General features: G+C 40.9%; 1 protein-coding gene and 1 pseudogene across 4 annotated transcripts in view; one reads left to right on the top strand and one right to left on the bottom strand.

Moving 5' to 3' along the window:
- PAK5 (p21 (RAC1) activated kinase 5) overlaps positions 1–13,960 on the top strand; it is a 399,298-nt gene that overhangs the window by 101,729 nt on the left and 283,609 nt on the right. The gene's annotated exons all lie outside the window — the stretch shown is intronic.
- On the bottom strand, positions 8,370–9,618 carry LOC139036465 (protein N-terminal glutamine amidohydrolase pseudogene; annotated as a pseudogene).

Here is a 13,960-nt window from a genome sequence, read left to right as displayed (position 1 = left end):
AAATCTTTGGTGTACATTTTACTTTTAATGGCACATCTCTCATCTCAGTTCAAACTGGCCACTTTGCAAGGGCTCAATAGTCACATGGGGCTGGTGGCTACTGTATCTGGCCATGCTGGGAGCATGTCAATTGCTCTGGGCAATGCCTCAAATCAATTCCAGCCAGTAAGAAAAGGAACCAAACATATACTTTCAATATTGGGTCCAATTGGTGCTTCACTGTCTCTATTACATTATGTTCCTCTGATTTCTCGAGATAGAAAAGCTGGGAAATACTGCCTTCTGCTTATTCTACAGAATGATTTTCATTATTGAGATTTTTTAAAACTTCAGCATTTTTAATGTCTTTGCAAATGCATTGCTATTGGTTTTTTGTTACTGTTGTTTTAATTTTTATTACAGTTGCTTTACATTGTTATGTTAGTTTCTTCTGTTTTTGTTAATAGATCAGTATAAGGTTTTACTAGTAAAAAATAGATACTTGTTTATCTTGTTTTTTCCCTCCACGCACAAAATCTTTATTAAACACTTTTTTTTTGGACCAGGCATAGTTATAGGCCCTGGGACCCTTCAGTGAAGAGACAAAGTCTTGGCTTATATTTTGCTGCTGAAGGCAGACAAACAAAGAACAGGTTCTTTTTTTTTTTTTTTTTTAATTTTTATTAGTTGGAGGCTAATTACTTTACATCATTACAGTAGTTTTTGTTATACATTGATATGAATTAGCCCTGGATTTACATGTATTCCCCATCCCAGTCCCCCCTCCCACCTCCCTCTCCACCCGATCCCTCTGGGTCTTCCCAGTGCACCAGGCCCGAGCACTTGTCTCATTTTTTAAATTTTTTATTAGTTGGAGGCTAATTACTTTACATCATTACAGTAGTTTTTGTCATACATTGAGATGAATTAGCCATGGATTTACATGTATTCCCCGTCCCGGTCCCCCCTCCCACCTCCCTCTCCACCCGATCCCTCTGGGTCTTCCCAGTGCACCAGGCCCGAGCACTTGTCTCATGCATCCAACCTGGGCTGGTGATCTGTTTCACCCTAGATAATATACATGTTTCAATGCTAGAACAGGTTCTTTAAAACAATAAAACTTTATTTTTTCTAGAGCAGTTTTAGGTTCGCAGTTAATAGGAAGGTATGAGATTCCCCACGTAAGCTGTCCCGCATACACGCAGTCTCCCCGTCACCAAGATCCCCACCACGGTGCTACCTCGGTTACAGCTGATGAGCCTGCATTGACACATCACAGTCCCCCAAAACCCATAGTCTCCTGGGAAGAACAGGTTCTTAGCAACTGTTTTTGGCAGCTTGCTAGGCTTTCTCTTACTTTAATCAGATGCCATGTGTAATAAGTTGGGTAGTGGTTATTTAAAATCCTCTTAAAAAAGGATTTTGCATTTTTCAGAACTTTTTACCTCATGGTTCCTTTAATTAGAGGGAGACTTGATTTAGATTCTTTGAACTAGTTTACAGGGATTAAATCCCTCTAGGGATTTACCTATACTGTAAAATAAGTTGTGTAAAGTCTGCCTAGGAGGATACGTACATGACAGTATTTTGCATCCTTGGGTGCCTAGCTTTTGAGCAGTTCAAACATCCTGCTTCTGCACGGGCTGTCAGATGCATAGCTGAGTCACTGCTTGTGCCATCTTTCTGGCGTAAAGTTTATAGATCTTTGAAGAATAGCAGTCAGCAGGGCAGGTCCGACTTCCCATTTCCATGTTTTCAGTTGAACCCTAGGAGGTATTTATTTGAGCTATGAGTGTGAACAAGGCTATGATTTCTCTATTAATTAAGGTTGTTTTATTCATTGGGTGAAATGTGAACGCATTTAATTATTTAAAGACATGGTGTTTTCAAAGCATAATTGACTTTTGAGGGTTGGGACACTAAAGAAAATAAAAATGTTAACTTGAAGCAGTGGCACTTGCAAAGATCTTACTGCAGTGATTACATATGCAGGATATTTCTAGAGTTATATTAGGCTGCAAAACCTTTCAGTTTTAACTGACTGATGATAATAGTGTTTTATTACATAATAATTTCTTCTAATGGGTCTGCGTATTTCATGTGGCTATTGGAATAATTTTAATGTAACTGTAATGGAAAAGAGTAGATTTACTTTTTAAGCATCTTTAACACATCAGATTGCATCAGTTGATTCAATACTTAAGATCTTGTTTCATTTTCACCGATTTAATTTTCTGGGCTAGATTGCATCCTAAAACTTAAAAGCAGTTGACAAAGGTGGCTATTATGTTCCTTTCTATATGTCTTACTTCCTAATATTTTGATGGTTGCAAGCAAAATAGAGGCTTAATTTTATGCTGGCTATTGTAAGCAAAAAGAAACTCCTTGGAAAGACAGTGGGACTAAGAATTGACAGAAGTCTTTAGCCTTGGGCTTTGTAAGCAGGAGCTAAGGGTATACTCAGGGGAGCTTAAGCTGGGATCCTGAGAAGCAGAGACTGAGTGGGGGGGTTCGTGTGCCAGTGACTTACTGAGGGAATGTTATCCAGAGAAAGCTGGAAGCTGGCGAGGGAAATGGGATAGGGCAGGAGAAGGATTTAAGCAACAAGCGCGGGTTCAGGTGAAGCCTAGCAGCAGGCTGATTTCAGTGGGCTCCGATGCTTAAACACCATCAGAGAATTGTTCCACCTCCAGACAAAGGGCCAGGCTGTTGTGTTCCTGTGCTAGTCAGCCAGTGGCAGTGGACTCTTTCTGTTACCAGAGTCAAGTGTGGCTGCTCACCACTCAAAAGCCAATAAATTAGTCTCTGGATGTGAGTCCATCATCTCCCCAGATTGCCAGCTTTTCTGATTAAAGTACCTTTCCTTTCTACTGACATTGCCCACATGGTCTGCCTGCAGGCTTCCTTAGAGGGGCATTGGGAGTAGAGAACTAATCATTCTTTAATTACTTAATTTTTCATTCTTAGTTCTTTTTATCTAGGAAAAGAAGCAACAGGTTGGGCAAGACATGGTGTGCGTTCTGGAGAGCAGAAGTCAGAAGTTAGGTGAAATTGCCCAGTGATCTCATTCCTGTAATTCAGTTCTTTTAAGGTTAGAGGGGAGCAGAAATGGGCAGAAAGGAAAGGGGCAGAAGAGCTGCTTTTACCTCTGGTTGGAGCATAGCCTTCCAGGCAGCAGTGTCCAGGTAAAGGGGACCTCTGGGGCCGTGGGGAACCAGATTTACAGCGTTTGCCAGTTTCCATAGTGTAAATACTGCCCCATGACCTCTTTCAAGCTACCAAGGTGAAGTTTGTGTGTGTGTGTGTGTGTGTGTGTGTGTGCACTCAGTCAATCAGTTGTGTCCAACTCTGTGACCCCATGGACTGTAGACCACCAGACTCCTCTGTCCATGGAATTGTCCAGGCAAGAATACTGGATTGGGTTGCCTTTTTCTCCTCCAGGGGATCTTCCCAACCCAGAGATTGCATCTCTTGCACCTCTTGCATTGGCAGGTGGATTCTTAACCATTGCACCACCTGGGTAGAGCTGGGGTGTGGGGGGAGGCAGGCACATGAAGCTCTTGGGAGCCAGTATGATCGGGGTCCAGGGACTCACTGTCTTCAGGCATCTCCTGGACCAGGGGTGAGCAGACAGAGGTGGCGTTCCTGTCTGTGGAGTGCAGTTCTTCGGGGAACAGGGCAACTGTAAACTGTTAGCAGCCAACACTCACAGCAGCTGGGGAGAGGTGTCCCTGCCCATGAGCGATCTGGGACACCTCTTACAGACGCTGACGTAATACAAGGAACTGATGAGCATCACGCGGCAGGAGGAGAAAGGTCAGCTCTGCAGGCTGGTTCCTACTGCTGCACCCGCTTCTTTAGTTATCCCAATTGCCATTGCCTGTGCTCGAAATGCAGAGTCCTTGACCAAAACGTAAATTGTTCCCACCTAAGGTATGTGGTTCCTCTGGCTGTACCAGGAAAGTATGAGAAAAGGTTTAGTCCACTGTGCTTCAGTAGCAGAAGAGAACCACTGATTCCCTCCAAGACCATTCAAAATTAGGAGACACTGGTGCTTCCCCAAACTCTTATTGATAGTAAGTGGAGGCTATGTAGCATCTGTCATGAAAATTCACCACATGTGGAGTAGAGTTTGACAGAATTATAACAAAAGGACCTAATATTTTTCATTTTTTACTTAAAGCCAATACCTGTTTGCCAACAACTATTTTTTGTTGCTGCATATATTGTGGCAGAAATTGTTGCCTCCTCACTAGCCTTTTTGCCCCAAACTTCCTCCTTGATGGCAGAATCCTGCTACCATTAAAGAGGCTAAAAAATGCTAGATGTTGACTTCGCCAGCATCCTTTGCACATAAGACATGGGCACATGACCCAGTTATGACCAGTGGGCCTGAGGTACCTCTCTTACAAAGAAAGAGATGAGCATAAAGGGAAACCCCATAACCTTTTATTCCTGCTTTGAATGAAGTCAGGCAAGCACGTGACATTTGGAGCTGTGGTCGCCATTTTGTGGTAAGGAGAGGAAAGCCAAGAAAACCACAGAAAAGCTGGCTTGCAACCCTGACCTTGTACTGAAACTACCTATTTTTGATGTCATAATCGCATTTGACTTTCAATTCTTTCATTACTACTATTTGCTTATTTGGGAGTTCAGTTACTTGTTACCTTTATTTTATGTTATTTATTTCACAGTATCCTATGAGGAATATATTCTTATTTTCATTTCACACATGCAGAAACAGAGGCAAAAATCAGTAAGCACCTCGACTGAGGAATGACCAGAGTTCAGAGTTTTCAGTTTGATGTCAGGGGTTTAGCTCTTACTCCATTAAAGACTACTTTTTTATCTATTAATAACACTCACCATCTATCGTGTTGTGTGTGAAACAGACCTTGGTCAGTTCTTTTCTGTGCTCTGTCCCTTTATTCCATACAGTGACACCTGAGTTATTCCAGAAATCACTCTTGTAGAACTATCAGGCTGAATGTGAGTATCATACCTCTTTAGGGAAAAAAGCAGTTCTGAGCAACAACCCATGTATATGAAATTCCACTGGAAGAGCCCTAGATAAGAGTTTGCACGGCCATTTCCAATTTGGCTCAAATCAGCTCTGATCCAGACAGGATACAGGTAATTCATGGAGGAGGGTTTCAGGTTTTAGTGAGAAAAGGCTTTGCGTGTTCAGTACTTCTCAGAATTCATTGTTAAAATGAGGTACTTGCTGGGGAAACTCTCATGTTTAAAGAAAAATCAATATTCATTACTCAGTAGAATGTCACAGTAGTCAATCATGTTAGCCATATGAAACTTCCCTGTACCTGAACACTAGTTCCATAACTACTGCCCTCCCATCACTGATTTTTGTTCTTGGTTAGGTCTCCAGTATTTTGGTCATCTGATATGAACAGATGACTCAATGGAAAAGTCCCTGATGCTGGGAAAGATTGAGGGCAGAAGGAGAAGAGGGCATCAGAAGATGAGATGGCTGATGGCATCACTGATGCAACAGACATGGAGTTGGCCAAACTCCACGAAATGCTGAGGGACATGGAGGCCTGGTGTGCTGCTGTCCATGGGGTCAAAAAGAGTCAGACATGACTGGGCAACTGAACAACAACAACAAAAGGTCTTCATTACAGACTAGAGATGTTCTCTGTCCTTTTCTCTGGTGGTTCAGATTACATAGGTGGGGACCAGGGCAGCAGGTACTCTCCCTGAACACATACAAAATGTGGTATTAAAAAAAAAAAAAGACTCTTAAGATAACATATTGGTGCTATGGCAGTTGTTAAAACAAAAATGAAGACATTAGAGAAGGCATTGCAAAGCATGTGATTGAAACATCTTCAGCTGGAATTTGAGTCCCACAGAGAAAAGTGTTCATAGGATGATGAAATTGTTATGTGCTCACTTCCCTTACAGGTGATAGTTCAGTGCCCTCCTCCCACCCTGCACACCTTTAGATTACTACATAGCTCCTTTTTCATCACATCCATTTTTTCTTCTTTCAGAAAAGTTACTAAGTACCTAACTTTTCCTCAGTCCTTTCCTGTTTGCGTTACTTGACTCTATGGTGGGACTGCTAAGACAGTATTCTGAGACTCTTGAGATTTAACCTTTGACATTTTCCTTAGTGGCTTTATGTAGCATCCTCCGTGAATTGTTGATGGATAGAAAAGACCCAGGACTGTGAGCATATCCGTTTTCTAGGCATGATACTAGGTTGGACCGTGATGGGGGATCCTAGGAAACTGAGTAGTATTACATCATGAAAGCATCACCTTTCATGACATGACAGCATTAGAAAAAGCAGATGAGTATGTGTGTATGTAAATTACCCTTACTTGATAAAACAAGAAGTGTATAACCCTGTTAATTGATACATATATTTTTCCATTTTTATTAGTTGGAGGCTAATTACTTTACAATATTGTAGTGGTTTTTGCCATACATTGACATGAGTCAGCCATGGATTTACATGTATTCCACATCCCGATCCCCCCTCCCACCTCCCACTCCACCTGATCCCTCTGGGTCTTCCCAGTGCACCAGCCATGAGCCCTTGTCTCATGCATCCAACCTGGGCTGGTGATCTGTTTCACCCTTGATAATATACATGTTTCAATGCTGTTCTCTTGAAACATCCCACTCTCGCCTTCTCCCACAGAGTCCAAAATTCTGTTCTATACATCTATGTCTCTTTTTCTGTTTTGCATATAGGGTTATTGTTACCATCTTTCTAAATTCCATATATATGTGTTAGTATACTGTAATGGTCTTTATCTTTCTGGCTTACTTCACTCTGTACAATGGGCTCCAGTTTCATCCATCTCATTAGAACTGATTCAAATGTATTCTTTTTAATGACTAAGTAATATTCCATGGTGTATATGTACCACAGCTTCCTTATCCATTCATCTGCTGTTGGACATCTAGGTTGCCTACATGTCCTGGCTATTAGAAACACTGATGTGATGAAGATTGGGGTGCACGTGTCTCTTTCAGATCTGGTTTCCTTGGTGTGTATGCCCAGAAGTGGGATTGCTGGGTCATATGGCAGTTCTATTTCCAGTTTTTCAAGAAATCTCCACACTGTTCTCCATAGCAGCTGTACTAGTTTGCTGTACTAGTTCCCACCAACAGTGTAAGAGGGTTCCCTTTTCTCCACACACTCTCCAGCATTTATTGCTTGTAGCCCAGGACCAGATGGCTTCACAGCTGAATTCTACCAAAAATTTAGAGAAGAGTTAACACCTATCTTACTCAAACTCTTCCAGAAAATTGCAGAAGAAGGTAAACTTCCAAACTCATTCTATGAGGTCACCATCACCCTAATTCCAAAACTAGACAAAGATGCCACAAAAAAAGAAAACTACAGGCCACTGATGAACATAGATGCAAAAATCCTTAACAAAATTCTAGCAAACGAACCAACAACATATTAAAAAAATCATACATCGTGACCAAGTGGGCTTTATCCCAGGAATGCAAGGATTCTTTAATATCCACAAATCAATCAATGTAATACACCACATTAATAAATTGAAAGATAAAAGCCATATAATTATCTCAATAGATGCAGAAAAAGCCTTTGACAAAATTCAGCGTCCATTTATGATTAAAACTCTCCAGAAAGCAGGAATAGAAGGAACATACCTCAACATAATAAAAGCTATATATGACAAACCCACAGCAAGCATTACCTCAATGGTGAACAATTGAAAGCATTTTCCCTGAAATCAGGAACAAGACAAGGGTGCCCACTCTCACCACTACTATTCAACATAGTTTTGGAAGTTTTGGCCACAGCAATCAGAGCAGAGAAAGAAATAAAAGGAATCCAGATAGGAAAAGAAGAAGTGAAACTCCCACTGTTTGCAGATGACATGATCCTCTACATAGAAAACCCTAAAGACTCTACCAGAAAATTACTAGAGCTAATCAATGAGTATAATAAAGTTGCAGGATATAAAATTAACACTCAGAAATCCCTTGTATTCCTAAACACTAACAATGAGAAAACAGAAAGAGAAATTAAGGAAACAATACCATTCACCATTGCAACAAAAAGAATAAAATACTTAGGAGTATACCTAAAGAGACAAAAGAGTTATACATAGAAAACTATAAAACACTGATGAAATAAATCAAAGAGGACACAAACAGATGGAGAAACATACCGTGTTCATGGATTGGAAGAATCAATATTGTCAAAATGGCTATACTACCCAAAGCAATCTATAGATTCAATGCAATCCCTATCAAGCTACCAACGGTATTTTCACAGAACTAGAACAAATACTTTCACAATTTGTATGGAAATACAAAAAACCTCAAATAGCCAAAGTAATCTTTTTTTTTTTTAAAACAAAATTAATTTACATCAATTTTATTTAAAATCATATAAATAGGCCAAAGAACACTTAAGCCTGAGAGGGCTGAAAACTTTCCTAAGAACATAATGGACCCAAAAGACTAACATTTATCGCTGATTCAGCTCACAATGGCAGCCCTCTTGAGAAGCAGCACAGTTACAAGCAAACACTTTATGGGCATCAGAGGTTCACAAAGCAATGGGCCATGGTCCTGCCCTCCAGGAGCTTACCGTGGAGCTAGAGAGACATGATACATCCAAGAGAGGCACGAAGTCCATGTATCAATATCAAAACAAAAGCAATTACTGGCATAAGTCTTCACAGGTTTTAACAAATGAACAGTAGGAATATCTGAGCAACTACATCAAGTTTCAACCTGACATATCGAAAAAATGGTTTCTATTTTTTTTTTTCAACTCAACTGAATTAAAAGGGGAAAGCATAATTCCAAGCCAAATGTACCATAATGTTTGCTGTCTCAGATGAAGGGGTGGATGGTTCAGATTCTAGTGTTTCTCTGCAGCACCACATCCCGAGGTCAAGTTCAGTAGTTCTGGCTGCTAAACCGATGTACAAACTCAGACAGCGAGTAGACGGCTCCCCATCCGACCTCAGGATCCATGCTGATAAAATCATTCAGGTTCATCTTGGAATCTCCAGTCTCGATGCAGGGATACGACGGGGGAGGCTCTCTCCAGTTCCCACTGGAGTCTTTCATGTGAGATCGGTCAGAAGCAAAGTTCTTCAGATACGAGTCTGCACGGATCACTCTAAATTTCCTTCTGAACTGTGGATGGATGTCCTCGTCAGACTTAAAGGCATCTTCCACGTATGTGTCAAAGGGGCAGGGGAATGGCAGGACAGTGTCAAGGTCATAAATGAAGCTCTGTCCTCCGCTTGAAACATGAAGCAAGACAACATGGTAATCCCAGATGACAGGTCCATCTCCGGGTCTTGCCTACTGCTTCCAGATAGGTATCATCTTCCTCTCATTAGATATGAAGACAGCGTAACACTCTTCTAAAGGATACTGGTTGTGGTTTTTGATGTATTCACAGAGCTTCCAAATATTTTCTTCACAGTAGCAGCTGTAGTAGACACAGGCGTCCCGCGGGGGGCTGGCCGGCTGATACTGGGCTGCTGCGGCGACGGGGGCATTCCCTTCCATGGCGGGCCTGGGCACGGGCCAGAGGCGTACGAAACAGACCAGCCCCACTGGCGGGCTTCGGAGGAGGAGCTGGCGCACCACACGCAGCGCTGGTTCGCTGGGCGGACTGGGAGGAGCCCCCAAAGTAATCTTAAGAAAGAAGAACTGGAGGAATCAATCTGCCTGACTTCAGACTATACTACACAGTTATCAAGACAGTATGGTACTGGCACAAAGACAGAAATATAGATCAATGGAACAGAATAGAAAGCCCAGAGATAAATCCACGAACCTATGGACACCTTATCTTTGACAAAGGAGGCAAGGATATACAATGGAAAAAAGACAACCTCTTTAACAAGTGGTGCTGGAAAACTGGTCAACCACTTGTAAAAGAATGAAACTAGAACACTTTCTAACACCATACACAAAAATAAACTCAAAATGGATTAAAGATCTAAATGTAAGACCAGAAACTATAAAACTCCTAGAGGAGAACATAGACAAAACACTCTCTGACATAAATCACAGCAGGATCCTCTATGACCCACCTCCCAGAGCAATGGAAATAAAAGCAAAAATAAACAAATGGGACCTAATGAAACTTAAAAGCTTTTGCACAACAAAGGAAACTATAAGCAAGGTGAAAAGACAGCCCTCAGATTGGGAGAAAATAATAGCAAACGAAGCAACAGACAAAGGATTAATCTCAAAAATATACAAGCAACTCCTCCAGCTCAACTCCAGAAAAGTAAATGACCCAATCAAAAAATGGGCCAAAGAACTAAACAGACATTTCTCCAAAGAAGACATACAGATGGTTAACAAACACATGAAAAGATGCTCAATGTCACTCATTATCAGAGAAATGCAAATCAAAACCACAATGAGGTACCATTACATGCCAGTCAGGATGGCTGCTACCCAAAAGATACATATAAGTTTTAAAAAATACTTTTCTGTAAACCTAGATAACATGCAACTTCTTACATTCTTACTCAGCATTATTATTTAAGGTGAATTTTTTTAATAACTTGAAACTACATATTAGAGAGCAGTTTATTATGTTTACTGTTATTGGCCACACTCAGTTTTTATTGCAGTGCACAAGCTTTTCATTGCAGTGGCTTCTCTTGCAGAGCGTGGGCTCTGGGGCATGTGGATTTCAGTAGTGGGCACATGCAGGCTCTCTAGTTGTGGCACATGGGCCTAGTTGCCTGCAGCATGTGGAATCTTCCTGGACCAGGGATAGAACCCATGAACCCTGAATTAACAGAAGGATTCTTAACCAGTGGACCACCAGGGAAGTCCCAAGGTGAAATTTAAAGAACATGAATTTATCATATATTTTCTGGTCTGTCATATTTAATATAGACCCACCCTCCACTGATACCTTATACTATATAGTTGGCTAAAACAACCTATCTCTGATTATAATAAATATTACTTTAGGGCTGCCCATAGAATAAGAAAATAAACTTTCTTTAGTAAGTATTGTACTTTTATAAGTTATATAATGTAAATGTTGCACTTAATTCTTTTCTTTTCCATTGTAATAGTAGGTTATTGCTGTGCAACACACTGTACCTCAAAATTTAGTGATTTAAAACAACAAGCATTATTTAGCTGATTGAGCTGCAGGTCATCCGGGTGGTTGTGCAGATCCAGGCTGGTCTTAGTTGTTTTCAGCTGATTGGCTCACATGAGTGTGAGGGCAGGTGGCGATCAGCTTGGGTTTGGCTGGTCTAGGATGCTGTCTCCTGGGATGCCTGGATTCTTTTCCCATTTGTCTCCATGTATCAGAAGGCTAGTTTCACCATTTTCTCTGAGAGAGTGAAAGCTACAAAGCTCTTTGAAGCCCAGCCTTGGAACTTCAGGGGTAAGGGCAACCTCCTCCAAGAGGAGTTAGGCCAGCACACCTCACCTCCCAGGACTGCTGCCAGTGCCACTGAATAGTTATTTAAAGGACTGATGCTGAAGCTGAACTCTAATACTTCAGCCACCTGATGCAAAGAGCTGCTGACTCATTGGAAAAGACCCCAATGCTGGGAAAAATTGGAGGCAGAAGGATAAGGGGAGGGCAGAGGATGAGATGGTTGGATGGCATCACTGACTCAATGGACATGAATGTGAGCAAACTCTGGGAGATAGTGAAGAACAGGGAAGTCTGGCGTGTTGCAGTCCGTGGAGTCACAATGACTCAGACATGACTGAGTGACTGAACAATAACTTAGGACTGTTCTGGTGTTGCATCTACTAATACCTCATTCACTTGGTCAAAGCAAGTTACATATCCAAGCCCAAATACAAGGAATGGAAAAACAGACTCCACCTCCTGATGGGAGGAGCTGGAAGGTAACTGTATAATGGACTTCGATGCAGGGATGGATAGAGACCTGGGGGTCATTTTTGCACTCTGCCTATTCTGATTCCCCATGTTGAATCAGTGAGTAATTCCTATCTGTTTTGCTGTTAAAATAGTAAAATTCAGCTCTCTCACCACCACTAATTCAAGCCACCATCTCACCTGGTGGACCACTTCCTAATTTATCTCCTTCTTTCCACTTTTGGCCATTTCTAATGCCCATTTTCCACATGGGCATGATGATCTTTTAAAAATATAAATTAATTCTTGTCTCTTCTCAGTCTTAAAATAAATCTATACTCGTTTACGTGGCCCAAAATGTTCCATGGTGATCTGACTTCTAACAAGCTACTGCCTGACCTGCCTCTTAGGAAGCCCTGGAGCATATCAAGCACATTCTATCTCAGAGATTTTGAAATTGCTAGACCCTCTTCCTGGTATGTTCCTTTTCCAACTTTTCATGGGATTTACTTCTTCTCATATAACCACATCTCCTGGGTGCTTTCTTAACCACCCATGTCAAGTAGGACTCCGCTGATCAACTTACATTTTATTGCTTTGTATACTTCCTTAATACTGTTTGGTTTCTCAGTTTACATGCTTATTGCCTATTTCTTCCACCAAAATGTGTGCTTGAAAGTCAAAGACAGTATCTGATTATTCACATCATTGCATGTACTAGTTGCTTAATGAATGTTGATGTACAGAGCAAACTCTTACATAAAATTTTTACTGAATAACAAAACTGAGGAGTATTTGTAGCTTTTCTTTAAAAAATTTTTTCCATAGTTTCATGGCATATACTTAGTGGCACATCATAAATATTGATCATGACAAATGATCTTTTATTATGGAAATGGAATTGGGATGGTCCAAAGAATTAGAAGTTTATTCGTCTGATGCCCTACATATAGAGATGACATTTACAAAAGCCATGTATTAGTGCCTTGCTTAATACAATACAAGTAAACATTTTCAGAAAGGGGTCTTTACCAGATAAAGGCTGTGATATTCAGAGTGTCATTTTCCAAATGGAGGGGAGAGCGCTCTGAAATTGAATTTTATTCATGCTTCAGAGAGACATGAAACCTCTCCGTCATGAAAAATGGGTATCAGGTGCTTTTGATTTCCTTTTATCAGCTGCTAATTGAAAGAGATGAGGAGAGAGAAACAAGCTAATGAAGAAGCCAGCCATATCATAGGCATTTGTATTGTAGGAAGCTTTGTGGTTGTTAATTAGATGATGGCCTTGGGAAATACACTGTGAGAAGGAGAAATGGAGGAAGAAGTCATATATTGTAAAGCTTCTCCCTGGGTGGATAACATCTAAATGTGTTATGCTAAGGTGCTTTGAGTCATAAGAATTACATTTTGAACAAGAGACATTTGGCATTTTGAAGATGCTAGAGGACCTTTTTGCTTATAGATCCTCTATATATTAGCAATGATTTGTTTCTATACATTAGCAATTGTTTGTCATCTCTTAAAATGAATAGAAAGGCATTGCAATGTACATCTGTAACTTGGGAGGGCTGCCAGATAGCTGCCTCTTTTTTCTACCTAGAAGAATTCCTCCTTTGTGAGTCAGCAGAAGCCGGAGAAATCAGTCTCCCAGACTCCTTTGCAGCCAGGTCACAGGCATGTGACCTGGGCATGGGCCATTAGATAAATAAACCCTAAACTATATGATGTAAGAGGTGGAGCAGGAGAGAATCCATTTTATTGGTAGAACTAGTGACAGTTGGGGCCACAGGGCAAGTAGGAACTAGTGCAGATGGTGGTGGCATTGCAAGCTCTATGTATGTCTTCACTGGGCACCTTGGGTGGGATTTTAGTGATAGTCCATCTTAGCCTGCTTTGCTACTCCCTAACTCTTCAGGCTGCTCAGCAGTGCTGATAATGCTGCCTATTATCATTTCAATAGATTTTTTTTTTTTTTTTACATTTTAATAAAGCAGGGTCACTTTTTGTTGCTTACAGATAAGCAACTAGTTCATTCCAATAAAAGATATTAACCACACAAGAGGTTCCTATAGAATATTGCTCTTTACAGCATTGGACTTTGCTTCTATTACCAGTCACATCCACAGC

This window comes from Odocoileus virginianus, chromosome 9 (genome assembly GCF_023699985.2).
Source record: "Odocoileus virginianus isolate 20LAN1187 ecotype Illinois chromosome 9, Ovbor_1.2, whole genome shotgun sequence".
Taxonomy (NCBI): domain Eukaryota; kingdom Metazoa; phylum Chordata; class Mammalia; order Artiodactyla; family Cervidae; genus Odocoileus; species Odocoileus virginianus.
This window is presented reverse-complemented; position numbering and strand designations above follow the sequence as displayed.